Below are 12,641 nucleotides of genomic sequence, written 5' to 3' on the forward strand. Positions count from 1 at the left end.
TCCAGGACCATGGATTGGCCTCACTGTTTTGGGTCTGTGGTGGTATATCATGACAGGAGCACATGATGAAGCAAAAACCTTTATCTCATGGCTAGGTAGAGAAAAAAAGAGAAAAAAGAAGGGACTAGGGTTCCAATATCCACTTTCAGCGGTGTACCACCAATGATCTGAAGACCTCCCATTAGACCCCACCTCCTAAATAAAGGCTCTACCACTACTCAATGGTGCCACCCTGGGGAACAAACCTTTTCTATACATGGGACTCTGGGGGACATTTCATATACAAATGACAGCATATCTCCTGCACCTTCACACCATTTATTTTTTTAAATTTGTAACACACTTATTTTCATGTTTTTTTATGTACTTCTTTTTTTTTTCATTTATTCACATGTGCATACATTGTTTGGGTCATTTCTCCGCCCTGCCCCCTTTCCCCACCTTCTCCACCCTACCCCTCTCAGTTCCATGCAGGCCTTGTTCTGCCTTTATCACTAATTTTGTTGAAGAAAAGACACAAGCATAATAAGGAAGACAAAGCATTTTTGCTAGTTGAGTTAAGGACAGCTATACAGAGAGATTCCTAACATTGCTTTCCTATACCCATGTGTTACGACCCATGTTGATTCATCTCTAACTGATCTTTACACTGATTCCTGATCCCCTTCTCATGTTGACCTCTGTCACTTTAAGGTTTCTATATTAGTTCCTCTGGAGTGGGGACATCAAAGGCTTTCATGTTTGGGTTTTCTACCTATCTCCATACCTCCCGTATGTGCTCTCCCCTTGTCATGTGATCCAAGTCCAACCACATTGCTACATTTGCCCTAGATGTAAAGTCCGCATATGAGGGAGAACATATGATTTTTGGTCTTCTGAGCCTGGCTAACCTCGCTCAGAATGATGTTCTCCAGTTCCATCCGTTTACCTGCAAATGATAAGATTTCATTCTTGTTCATGGCAGAGTAAAATTCCATCATGTACAAGTACCACATTTTCTTGATCCAGTCATCAACAGTAGGGCATCTTGGTTGTTTCCATAACTTGGCTATTGTGAATAGCACTACAATAAACATGAGTGTGCAGGTGCCTCTGGAGTAACCTATGTTGCATTCCTTTGGGTATATCCCCAGGAGTGGGATTGCTGGATCATATGGCAGGTCTATGTTTAGATTTTTAAGAAGTCTCCAAAGTTTTTTCCAGAGCAGTTGCACCAGCTTGCATTCCCACCAGAAGTGTGCAAGGGTTCCTTTCCCCCCACATCCTCACCAACATATGTTGGTGGTGGTGTTTTTGATGATGGATATTCTAACAGGGGTGAGGTGGAATCTTAGTGAGGTTTTGATTTGCATTTCCTTTATGGCTAGAGATGGTGAGCATTTTTTCATGTGTTTTTTTGGCCATTTGAATTTTTTCTTTTGAGAAAGTTCTGTTTAGTTCAGTTGCCCATCTCTTAATTGGTTCATTGATTTTAGGAGAGTTTAGTTTCATATTCTTGTTATCAGTCCCTTATCTGATGTATAGCTGGAAAATATTTTCTCCTTCTCTGTGGGTGTTCTCTTCAGTTTAGAGACCATTTCTTTTGTTGTGCAGAAGCTTTTTAATTTTATGAAGTCCCATTTATTCATCCTTTCTCTTAGTTGCTGGACTGCTGGGGTTCTATTGAGGAAGTCTTTGCCTATACCTATTAGTTCCAGAGTGTTTCATGCTTCTTCTTGTAACTTCAGGGTTTCAGGTCTGATATTTAAGTCCTTGATCCATTTTGAGTTGATACTTGTAAAGGGTGATAGACATGGATCTAGTTTCAGTTTCTTGCAGATGGATAACCACTTTTTCCAGTAACATTTGTTGAAGAGGCTGTCTTTTCTCCATTGCATATTTTTGGCACCTTTGTTAAAAATGAAGTGGGTATAGTTCTGTGGATTCATAGCTGGGTCCTCTATTCTGTTCCACTGGTCTTCATGTCTGTTTTTGTGCCAGTACCATGCTGTTTTTATTGCTATTGCTTTGTAATATAGTTTAAAGTCAGGTATTGTGATATCTCCAGCATTGCTCTTTTTGCTGAGTATGGCCTTGGCTATTCGCGGTCTCTTGTGTTTCCAAATGAACTTTAGGGTAGATTTTTTACTCTGTGATGAAAGTCATTGGGATTTTGATGGGAATTGCATTAAAGATGTAGATTGATTTCAGTAATATGGCCATTTTTACTATGTTGATTCTACCGATCCGTTAGCACGGGAGATCTTTCCATCTTCTGTAGTCTTCCTCGATCTCTTTCTTCAGGAGTTTGTAATTCCTTGTAGAGGTCATTCACATCTTCTGTTAAATTTACTCCTAGGTATTTGAATTTTTTTTTGAGGCTATTGTGAATGGAATTGTTTCCATGTGTTCCTTCTCAGTTTGTTCATTGTTGGTGGATAGAAAAGCTAATGATTTTTGTACATTGATTTTGTATCCTGCCACATTACTGTAGCTGTTTATAGACACACAATTTCTTATGCCTACATCTGAAGGTGACCTTTCTGTCCTTTGGAACTCTTCTATAGCACATCTTATATTTTACCTCATATTCTGGGTATTTGTATGTATAATTTTCTTCCAAATTACGAGTATAAAGGCCTCGAACTTAATATCTAAATTTCTATTCACTGCTCCTCCATTGTTCCCCCAACTCAAATTATAGCACAGCTTATAGAGAATAAGTACTTGGTAAATACTATTGAATGATTTTCAATACTTTCTAGAAAAGGGCTGTTGTAGCCTTCCCGGACATTTGGAGTGGGAGTAACTGGCCCTAACATTTTATTAAAAAAATCTACGTAGTCTAACAGTTGTGTTCATATTTACATTTTTCCTTGCAATCATCACTTTTGACCAATAAATATGGTGACCCTTCTTTCCTTTTTCCTTGCTCTACAGATGGTGGTGGTAAGTAGTTGCGGTGGAGACCGCTAGCTAGTCGCCAGATTTGCTCTGTGTCCTTGTTTGGGCACAGTGTTAGATGACATCTCCCAGTCATCCTTTGTGCAGTTGGGTGTGGCTGAGATGTTTTCCTCCAAAGAAATGTCAATAAAAGTGATATGTGCCTCCTATATACCTAATCCTATAAAAAAAACTCAAGTGCTTTCTCCTTTAGCTGGTTGGATGCAAACAGTCATGGGCCTGAGAGGATGGCAGAGCTACATGATAGAAGAATATAGGGTCTCTGAATGATAGGAGGAGCAGATGCTGACCTGGAACCTCTCTATCTTATTAAACAAATAAAGAGCAGGGCTCTGTTGCATAGCCTCATTGTGTGTCTGCATCTTTTTATTACTATGATCTAGTCTGCTCTTATGACACAGTAGGGAAAGTGATGGTGTCTATAAACTACATTTCACTGGCTTGGGAGGATCATCTCCTTGTTTTTGTCAGATAGAACCATTATCATGGCCAGGCTTTACTGTAGCTCACAAGTAACAAGAAGGTATGTTGAAGGAGCTGAAGGAATTCTCTTATTAGCATGGAAAATAGAAGAATGAGAATGGATTAAGAAGAATCTTTAGTTATGATGGATTTGTTTTGTCCACTGTTACCTTAGCACCCAGTTCAGGCCAGAGGCAGTATTTGATGAAAGACTAGATATTTCAAAAAATAAATGTAATAGAGTTCATTTTTTAGAGGAATTAGACTTAAAATTCTAAAAATGTACAAAAAATTCAGCAGGGAAAATTTAAATGAGATACTAAAGTATCTTAATGATTTCATATTTGAAGTCTGAATTGATCCTTCCAGCACAGAAAAGTCACTCAGCAGTGTGATTTGGCAAATGAAAAAGTCTGTGTTTGACATTCTGACAAGGAGACCATCTAGATATGAGCTGTGAAACTTTTCTATGACTACTTAGAAGTCTTTTTATGCTAGAAAAAGAATCAAAGATCTTATTGCTCTCTTTATTCATCCCTTTCTGCATACCTACTCAGGTCATCATTTCTTCTATGCATCACTGCAAGAGCCTCTTCACTGGGCTTCTGGTCTCTATGTCTAATCCATCCTCCATACTGCCACAGAGCTACATTGGACACATTGCTCTTGGCTGGTCAAAATCTGACTTCTGGGTTATAAGCAGGTGCACACTTTGTGACACTAGGCTGTGCTGAAACCCAACCACATGAATGTCTCTCTCTCTTTTTTTTTTTTTTTTTTGGCACTTTTGGAGTAGCAAGAGAGCTGCATTGATGAGGTGACTAAAGAATTCTAGAAGGACCAAGAAAGAACATTCTTAGTCTCTCTTTCTGTGAGGTAAACTCCTGTAACCTTGAGAGCTGGGATAATATAGCAATCAGTTTGTGTAGTAAATATGTCTAACAACTAAGAGCAAAAGAAATGTTTTAAACATCGAAAAATTTTGTTAGCACACATTGGCATAACTAATTATCCTTCCTTCCTCTGTCCTTTCATTCTTTCCTCCTTTTCTCCTTTCTTTCCTCCCTCTCCCCTTTGTTTGCGTTCCCTCCCTCTTCTTCCTTCCTCTTTTAAAGCAAAATAGTTGATTTCAGTACTAGAATAAAATCCTGACTAGCTCAGATGAGGCTACATACATAAAACATCTTTTAATGTTATCATTTCCTTTTCTGAAGAGATTTTTAAAGGAGATATAAAACAAAGATAACCAAAACCACAAAGGAAAGCAAATTCCTCAGCTAGGACATTTTTAGCAAAAGCTTTAGCTAACTTCTACCCTGGTATCACAAGAGCTCTGACAGCCTCTGACTCTCCACCCACATTAGGAAATGACCTTCTGTTCTGGGAGGAAGGGTCAGGCAAAGTCTAAACCTCATGTGGAAAATAGTCCCAGAAACATAGGCTTTTAAAAAAGAAATATACAAGAAACCTTGAAAAACAATTTCTAATTGGACTCAGTAGGGTGGGAGGATGGAGTATATTATTAATTTCATGAAGACAGTGGGATTTCATCTGAATGAGATTTTTTTTAACTGCTCTAGACTGGAAAGTTTCTGTTCTCTCTCTTACAGATCACTGAAAATAAGTGCTTGGCCGTACTCTACCCAAGGTTCAGTCACTCTGTGTTCAAGCTCAAAACAAGGTATTGATTTTCATTTCAAACTCTAATGCCAAAATTAGCAGTGTCAGGTTGAATTAGAGATGGATGCTTTCCAGAGCTCAACAGTGAAGGAACTGCAGTTAGGCTGCCTTTTCTTGGTTATTTTTTCCCCTTTCGTGTTTTAAAGACAACAAAGCCTGGAATCCAGGTACCCTTTGTTTTTTTTTGCATCCAAAGAAATATTTAGTCCAACTCCATGCACCTGTCTTCAGTACATCAGTTTCCTTCAATTGCCTGTAGGGGTGACTGCATCTAGTGTGAGGGTCAGAATACACTGCTTTGATTTCCTTCTGCTGGCCATTTTAGCTTTTGAAAAACCAAAATTCACACAGTGCTTGAAATTAACAGAGCATTTCATCTACATTGTCTGAGGAAGGGAATGCATAGTTACTAAACTGCTGCAACAGCTGTGTGTAGACCCTTTGCATCTGGGACTGATCCCAGAGAAATAGCTACAAAGCCTGCTGGTGCAGTGTTCCTCATATGGAGGAGGAAAGGCTGCAGAGAGTCTGTCATGGATGGGAATAGCTGAAGCTGTAAGGAGCAAATGCCGGTCAACCTACACCACCCAAAGAAGGCTTTTATTGGATGTCTCCCATGCAGAGATGTGTGTTTAGGGTGTGAATATGTATGAGAGAGAGAGAGAGAGGGAGAGAGAGGGAGACAGACAGAGATTGAATGGCTACAAGGTTCCCCAGCCACCTTCTCCTTTTTTAATCCCACAAAGTGCGACACAGAGTTTTGAATCAGCACTGTAGGAATCACAAGAGGGATGACAGCTTCTCTGTGTCCCACAGGTGCTGAATAAGCCTCTGTCCCCAACTATCAAAGTAGTCATCAGCTTACTTATTTGTATGCACATGAGCTCTCTGAGGGCAGAGGTTGTGTTTTATTCATTTTAAATTTCTGGGGCCTGGAAAGTATTTAGCTTATAGTTTGTATTCAAGCCATGTTTGAAGAATGGCTAGGGGGCTCACAGTTACCCCACAGAAATGGGTGAACATGTATTAGATCTGGGGAAAGGGAGTGGTTCTCCTACCCTATGATACTTTAGGAATGAAAATCTGAAAAATTAAAAAGAAAGTTGAGAGGTCTCCATGTCAGTCATCACCAAAAGTTGCTTAACCAATATTCAAAGTGTAAATAATGCTAACATTCATGTGCAGGTACCTGGTGTAGGTAATAGATGACTGCCAATTTTGGTCTAGCACATGTGGTAGTCACAGCTGGAAATATTGGACAAAGGGTCTGTGAAAGACTGGCAGATATGACAGGACTCCAGAAGTTGATGGACTGACAGGTAAAATCGGTAGGACAAGAACCTAGAGGAGATGTGTGGCTCACACATCTGCAACTCTGAGCTAAGAGAGAGAACATAGAAGATTTGGTGGCAAGAATCAAAGGCTCATGAAACTAGGGGAAAATGAAATGCTGGCAGGAAGGTAGCAAACTCCGAGTCATAAGAGGAGACTGGCACATAATTTGGGGCCTTGAAGGAAAGGGCCTCAGATTGGTTATCCATGGCCATGTTGTCTGCTGATTCTTGTTGGTTGCAGCATGCCAGGCTTGGTGGAACAAAAGAGAGATGGGAAAAGAAGAAGGCCTTTTTCTCCCTGCTTAGCTATTAAATAAAGTTTAGCTAAAGTCTAAAGTATTGGTTATAGCCAAGGTTTAGCTATTGACTAGCCAAGTTTAGTACATCATGGCCAGAAGGCTACCTAAATTGTAGCTGAAGGAGCCTTCTGCATCATTAGAAACTCCAGGTCCTCTGATGCGCAAAGATGTGCTCTTTTGCTCACCCTACAGTCACTCTCACATTATATAATAGCTTCAATAATTTAGGCAACCATCTAATCCAGTGTCAGTAAGTGGAATACATGAACAACATTCAGTGTTTTACTTATGATGTGTGAGATTTATTATCCAAATGTTCATTTAGAGATGGTTATAGGTTTTCAAAAGCATTTTGTTTTCTTTTGCTTTCAGTGCTGGGACCAGCAGTAATACTCCACGCAAGACCACTGCTACCTCACAATGGATTCTTCTTTTTGTATAAGGAATGCCACAATAGGAAAACCTATTTGCAAAGAGATACTTTGCTTTCTATATTGCAGTTGGGAAACACAGCTAGTTTACTCTGTCTAAACTCCCAGCTCAGTGATTGATGTTGGAAAAAGCTCGGTCTCCTAGAGTGAGTGGAGTTTATAGACTAGCTTTCAGCTTGTAGATCCTCTGTGTCAGCCCTAGGGGAGGACAGATTTTATAAATAAAAGATTGGTGAACATCAGTAGTCACAGCATTATTACAAACTTAAAGAAAAAAACAAGATATCAAAGGGCATTGGTTACATGAAGTGAGCAACAAGTCACTTCTTGCCTCTCTGAATCATTCAGGGCTACGGTAACATGCAGAACTTAATATTCTAAAAAAAAAGGGCAGAGCTGTCATAGGAATTAGAGATGTTAAAGATAGATTCCAAATTGACTTAGGATGGATTTTCTAATTGACTCAGCATTATGATGTTAGGTTTTTGTATTTGTGAAGCAATTATGCATTTTGATAATGAACCCTGAATTCCAGAAATTAAAGTAGTTGTGATCCTGCTGCAAACATAGTGAAATTTTGGCTTTTAAGTTATTTCCCAGATACAATCTTAGTTTAGTTGAAAAATGCCACTTTCAGGTAATTTTTACTGTGTGAGCACGCACTGGGGGTGGTGTTGTCAACTGCCTCCCCACAATGCAGAGGACAGAGAGAGGTCAGGGCAATGCCAAAAGGGACAGCTCCTCACTTCTCTGATTTTTTGTTTTGGTGAGAATTCCATACCTTTCCAGGAGTGGCTGAGATATGAATTCAGGGTTTGGCATCAGAAGTCCAAGGGAATGACCCAGACCAAGGCTCCCCTATTCTAGGAGTTAGTTTATCTTTGGAAGCTGCAATTCGATTAAATGAGTATGTCTCCAGAATCAACCTATTGTAATGTACGAAATTTCAACTCTCGTGTTTAGAGAATCAGACCCCGCGACTTTCTTTAGCAAGGTCTTCAGTCAGGCTCAGATGTCTGTTTATTTCATTATGCTCATGCGTTAGAAATTCTATTGAGTAGACCCTACTCTCATGAAGTTCAAGTGATACTATGAGCAACATTAGCAAAAACAGAATAAAGTTAGGTACCAGAGTCTACCATGACTGTACGAACAGTGTTAAGTTTCACTGTCTGTTTAGCAAGACAGTATTGAGAATAAAGGGACAGCTCCCCAGCAAAATGAAGAAAAGTCGTCCCCAAATGGACACATGGATTTTCAATACAAACCACCCTACTACTAGAAAACCAACTGTCTTCTATGTCAACCAATTGCAAATACAAAATTGGATGGTAAGCAGCCATAGAGAGCCTTTCTCTCCCTTTATAGTCCAGGAAGTAACCCTCAATTATGCAAATTAGAGCAGGTCAATTAAAGAACACCAGGACATAAAGAAGATGAAGAAGATTCTCTCGTGTCACAAATTAGACATGGGAAACAATTCTTCCCTTTCTATTCTTTAGCAATTGGTAATCTTTCCAGAACAAATACATTCAAGTAAGCTTCCAATGCAGACTTTGTACATGGCATGCATAATCAATGTTGAAATAAGAACTGAATGTTGGCCTGTGATATTTTTTTGAGATAGGGGGTCAAAGCTACCTTGTATCCCTCTGGGTAAGATATGGAATTTGCAAGAGAATTTAGTTGAGTATTGTCCCTAAACAGATTTTTTTTTCTCCTAGGCTTGTCTCTGTGGGTCCCTTTTACTTACTCTTTCTTTAGTGTGGTATAATATACATAATTTAAATAACCAGGGAATGTCTCTGGGCTCAAAACCACCTGCTGGCTTATATTAGCTAATTAATGGTGATTTATCTGAGTTACTAATTTGAGTGCAGCTGATTGCCGTAAGGAAGTTGGGAAACGCTGTAAGAATTCTGATTAAAATGATGCCTTTTGTTATGGACAGCCCCTGTAAAAGTCTTTAAAAATGATGCCTGTTAGCAAATTAAAAAATACACACACACACACACACACACGCACACGCACACGCACATGCACACGCACACGCACACACACACACACACACAATCTTGGCCATATCAATGACCTTGTGTTTTTTTCCACCTAGAATTATGTCCTATGCCTTTGTTATTCAGCTTTTTTGTTAAATCTTTGCCAGGCTTCCTCTCATATTGCCTCTTTTCTTAGAAATTTATTTTTATTATTGTTGTACAGGGGGTACATTGTGACATTTACAAAAGTTCTTCCAATGTATCATAATTGAATTCATCCCCACCATGATTGTCCTTTATCTCCCCTCCTCCCTTTGCTGGAATAGTTTCAACAGGTCCAATTTTTCCATTTATATACATGTGTATGGTATTCCCACCATATTCACCCTCCACACCCTTTCCTTATATCCTCCCCTCTCACATTGTGTCTCATATTAGGGTTTATTTGCTACTCTCACAGGGCTTTGACTGCTTGAAAAACAGAACTGAGGTTGAATTCATAGAGCTTAATCATTTTCACAAAACCCAATGCAGTAGAATCGTTTGAGCAAACTTCTGTGTCAGGCTGGCCTGATTCCCAGGGTTTAAATGTGTGAATTTAATGGTACTACAATATGTGAGGTAGGAATATAACAGAACACTATCAGCAGAATGTATATTGAATCAGTGTAATTTCTTCTTTTTTCTCTGCGGGTCTCAATGTCTCTTAAGGCAGTATAGTCTGCAGTCTGTAAAAACTGGCCATCTCTTTTTACTGTGATCCCACTGCTGTTATAGTCAACAAAGAATCATCTCCATAGGTAAAGTGTATGTGGGCAACTGCTAAACACACAGTTAAGGTTCAAGGGAATAGTAACTCCATTAAAACTCTGGTGCCTTCAATTTTGATTTAAAGAAAATGTTTAGTAATTAGCACACGATTCCTGCTTTGACACTTTTGGATTTAGGAATAGCTTCTCTAACCTAGATGAACTGGGAGATAGATCTTGCTTTCCCAACAAACACAATTCAAGTAATAAGATGCATACCAGACAGTGAAAATATATCTACATATATAAGTATATATTCAGTTTCTACTTATTAGTTCACAGAGAGCTTTTAAGGAACAAGGAACTTTTCCCAAATGCATATTATTACACTTAAAAATTTTAGCTATTAAATAGTTATAAAAGAATTTGGGATAAAAAGCAGATGAGAATTAGAGCTTCAGTGGCCTCAAATCAATGGATCACCTGGCTTGTCCAATACTGAGTGGAACTGAAATACGATTTGCTATTCTTTGTTTCTGATACCCTTTCAGAACATGAATGACCTTCTTCTTTTTAAAAATATATGAACAGTATATGCTCTTAAAAGTGGACAACCAAAACCAAGCTTTGTTATTTCCACTTTGAGTTGGAATTGTTCAGCTGAATTTATTTCTGGATTTGGGGTGTAAGGTCAACTCCCTAGGGATGAAGTTTTCTTGGTGTCCAGTCAGTGCATCTTCAATAGTTCTGTTCATCAGTTTGATTACTCAAAGTTAGTATTTTAGGTACCCAAATTTCTCTTATCTGTCTTTATTTTAATTGTGCAACTTTCAATTTCTTAGGACTTGCAAGGCTTTTTAGCCACTCTGAATTCCATCCATTCTCTTCTTTGATGCTTGCATTTTGCTTCTGATGTCTGCCCTTCTCCCCGGCTACAGGTGTGCTAAGTAAATGACAAGCTTGTCTTAATCTCTTCAGTATCTGTTGAAGAACCATATATCCCTGTGATTACAGCTGGTTTTACCCGATTCTACACAAACTTTCACTTTTCTACTGTTTCAGATCTTACTAAGGACAGGGCATATATGTGTATATACATATATATATATATATATATATATTTTTTTTTTTTTGGTGTCACTGCAGTTCTGGGGTGCTAATCCCAGGCTCTTCTGCTTTCACCAGAATATAGTATAGGGAACAGTAAAACCTAATATTCATCCATATACAAATACTGACTTTAAGTAAACTTTGAGATTAAAAAGAACTTGTAAAAGGTAATGAGAAATTGAACTTAAGTGAATGTTGCTAAGGTAACACAATGAGCAGGTATACTTGTAGAGTGATTTTCAGATATATTTAGTTAAGTGACACATTTTTTTTAAAGTAAAATCTTTCAGAGGTTAACTGACAGAGGGCAGAGAGTGTTGCAAGATTACAGAAGTAAATGTGGTATCAGTTTCCTCCTCTTAGTCACTATAGTGAGTTATAAACATGTGACACGCTGTGACCACCAAAATTGCTGCACTAATGGACTGCACCTGAAAGCCAGTGCTCGTCAGGTTGTGCCTTATTCCTTTATCAGATGTGGAGTCTTAATATTTTTTGGCTGATGCCGTGCAAGTTCTAAACTTTGCTCTAAGAAAAGACCACACTGGATAACAGGACTGATTATAACTAAGCCACAGGAGAGCCTGATAATGACACCTACCTACCTGCCTCTGTTAAGGAGAAGGAACTTAAGGGTGTTCCAAAGATACAAAGTGGAGGATACACTCCCCAAAACATCCCAATCAAGGCACTTTTTGAAAGTTCCACATATGGACTTGAAATTCTGGGTGATCTCCAGCACTCGGAACTAAACATTCAATCACCTTGTGATCTGTTCCATTTCGAGAGTGATATAGGGGAGAAAATAAGACTCCAATTCGTGGGTATTATCTGTGCAAGATTCTTATTAAAAACAGCATATTCCTGTAGCCCAGAGGGCTGACAGCTTCTTCCAAAGCAGAAGTGCTGCTCTCAGCTAACCTCAAGGGACCACTGAGAGAAACAGAGCCTCCTCTACCTCTCATGGGGTGGAGGACAAGGAGGGTAGAAAACATCATATTCCATCACAACTCCAAGCCTTACTCACCCCAAGAAGTAATATTTCTTAAGGCATCTCTGATGTTCAGTTCCCTGGTTAATTGGTTTGTTTACAAGTGTTTCAATAAGAATAATTATTTAAAAAAGAAAGCAGACAGTTTAAGATAGAATACATACACCTAGGTGCACTTATATAATGGTTTTTTAAATCATGTTCAAACATAGGTATCATTTGCTTGTATTTCATCACTTGTACTTGACATCTTATCTACAGATGATCGAAATATAATAAAAGGATCACAGCCAGACTTAGGCTCTTAACAAGGTCGAGTAAAGCAATGCTTGGAGACGTGGTGCCCAGACACAGAAGTGCACTGAAAAAATTCAGTTCAAACTGATGCTCATGTCCTGAGGTACACAGATGCAAGCATTTTTCCTCATTGATGGCTAAAAGTGACGACGAGGAAAAAGAGAGGTCTTTTCAACACTCCGTGAAGAGTGTTGGTTTCCAGTTTACTTTGATTTTATTTTTAACAGTCAAGATTGTTAACTTTGAGTTTAGCCACAAGCAGTATTTATGCATTTTTATATGTGTTACCAAAAAAACTCCTGCTTTAATGTCATAAGTCACACCTTAAATGCAGTCCCCTCATGCTGT

At 38.8% G+C, this 12,641-nt stretch overlaps 1 protein-coding gene across 2 annotated transcripts in view; it reads right to left on the bottom strand.

Moving 5' to 3' along the window:
• Ttc29 (tetratricopeptide repeat domain 29) overlaps positions 1-12,641 on the bottom strand; it is a 192,659-nt gene that overhangs the window by 21,311 nt on the left and 158,707 nt on the right. The window lies entirely within an intron of this gene.

Source organism: Castor canadensis, chromosome 9 (genome assembly GCF_047511655.1).
Source record: "Castor canadensis chromosome 9, mCasCan1.hap1v2, whole genome shotgun sequence".
Lineage (NCBI taxonomy): Eukaryota > Metazoa > Chordata > Mammalia > Rodentia > Castoridae > Castor > Castor canadensis.